Genomic DNA, 2,350 nt, shown 5'->3' with positions numbered 1-2,350 from the left:
TGTGTGTGTGCAGCGCTCGCGCGCGTGTCGCTGTGTGAGTACGCAGAGAGAGAGAGAGAGAGAGAGAGAGAGAGAGAGAGAGAGAGAGAGAGAGAGAGAGAGAGAGAGAGAGAGAGAGAGAGAGAGAGAGAGAGAGAGAGAGAGAGAGAGAGAGAGAGAGCGTGTGTATGTGCGTGCGCGCGTGCGTGTCTTCGTGTATGTGTTTTGCGGTAATGGAATTTAAACTGGCTGCGCACTTTTCGACTGCAGTTTTACTCCGCGGTTGACAATGTCCCGCAATGTTACTTTCTATCAAGTAGAGTACGTAGCCGCACTTACTGCACGCGCGCACTTACTGCACGTACGCACTTACTGCACGTACGCACTTACTGCACGCGCATGCAATTACAATGTTGCTTTGCCGTCTCTTGCCGTCTTTAGGGTCTGGCAACATAAAAGCAACAATTGCACTTTTTTGCAATTAGAGAAAATAAAAGCAAATTGCCGTGGCAGCACCGTGCAGCCGTATATTTCCACGGGATGAAGCGCAGATCCGTGTAGCCCACTGAGCGGTATATCATACATATTGTATGTTATTATATAAAGTTCAGCGGTATATGACCACGTGTGAGAGTATTATATGAGCGTGTGAGTAGCGCGTGAGCGAGTGAGTAGTAATGCTGAACCGCGTTTAGATGTGAATTGGCTCACAAAAACGGACGGATGAACGTAGACGGTAGGTTCGCGGTGGATTGATATTGGTAGGGAGCCATAAAAAATTATTATTCACATCTGACATATACATAATTTTAGCTTTTATCCACTCCTGGATCTAAGTATGTTTTAGACATACGTGTAATATTATCAAGAGCTGTTAATACAATAATATTAATAATAATACAACAGAATAAATACATAATTACAGAAATAACACATGTATTATTAGCTCTTGATATGCGTGGTTCTTCCCAGGAATTTAAAAGGACGGATATGGGAGAGTGCCTGGAAAGGTGTTAAAGGAGTCAATCGCGTGTCATAAGCTGCCCCAATACACAGGTAAACTCGATCAGTTCAGAGAGGTACACATAAAACTGAAAATGCAGTATAACCGTGTTTGGATTTTCAAAAATAAACAGTTGGAGCATATTGAAGGATTTATAAGATGTCACAAATTAGCTTTAGTTTAGAAGGCATGTTGGATTTGACATGCATTAAAGGTCCGGGAAAACCCCTGCATATATTAAAGATATCATGGACACATGTATATATATTCAAAAGTGAATAAAATATCACTTATCTAAATAAATTCGTTTAAACTTTACTCTCGATAAATGTCATGATATATATGAATTATATGTGCGTGCGTGCGTGCGTGCGTATGTGTAGACATGAGATAATACGTGTTCATGATAATACCTGATAATATCAGAAGTGTCATAATGTAGCAGGGTAGAATCAATGGCCACGTATATCTACGTATAACTGTGTGTATCTGTGTAGCAGGGTAGTGTCAATAGCTGTGTATCTACGTGTATCAAGAGTAGATAATAACACATGTGTTATTATCTACTCTTGACGTGTATCTAGCCGATAGCGGCACTTAGAGGATAATTGAGTTAAAGACAAGTAGCGTTAGAAACCGATCGGTGTGTATCTGTATATGTGTCTATATCTACACTATATCTGTGCATGGCCGGCGTTCCATAATTAGGTTACCTCCACGAGTGCTATGGCCGGCACGCTGTAATTGGGCTATAGTGGCGAGTGCCTCTATCTCGGGGCGCTGTAATTAGATTACAGCTATGAGCACCGCACTTAGCCGCAGTAACGTATCACTGCTACGGCCGCGGGTCGCGCGAGTACGCCGTGATGCTGCCGTGTCGGCATGCTGCTATCGAGCCGGCATTCCGACACGGTGGAAGCCATCGGATAGGCGGGTACGTGTCGTGGCCCCCAGCGGGAGCCGGGCGAGAAGGCACTTAGGAGACCGTGTACTTAGAGGTGGCGTATAACAGTAAGCCTCCGAGATTGTTCACCGTTGCACTACTTCGTCTCTAGAAAAGGCCTTTTTTGGCATTTTTTTCCGCCGAAATTCGGCACTAGAGTGCAATAATTAGCATTATGCACGCAAGGTGGATGCGTCGTGGACGTCGAGAAAGCATTAGAAGTGAAATTGGTTTTGTTGTGTATTCGTGACATTCCGTCAGGCCGTTGGCGTAGCCACAGTCACCGGTTGGTGTTTTTTGTGTATGAAATGTGTTCAGACAACTTTGCAGAAATTCGCATCATAGAGCTGGCAAAAGTTTTGAGCGGAGCATAGAGCATGAATCTGTAGCATGAATAAAGTGTATGTTTTGTAAGTGTAGTAACA

This window comes from Priapulus caudatus, unplaced genomic scaffold (genome assembly GCF_000485595.1).
Source record: "Priapulus caudatus unplaced genomic scaffold, Priapulus_caudatus-5.0.1 Scaffold128, whole genome shotgun sequence".
NCBI lineage: Eukaryota > Metazoa > Priapulida > Priapulimorpha > Priapulimorphida > Priapulidae > Priapulus > Priapulus caudatus.
Note: the sequence above shows the minus strand (reverse complement) of the source record.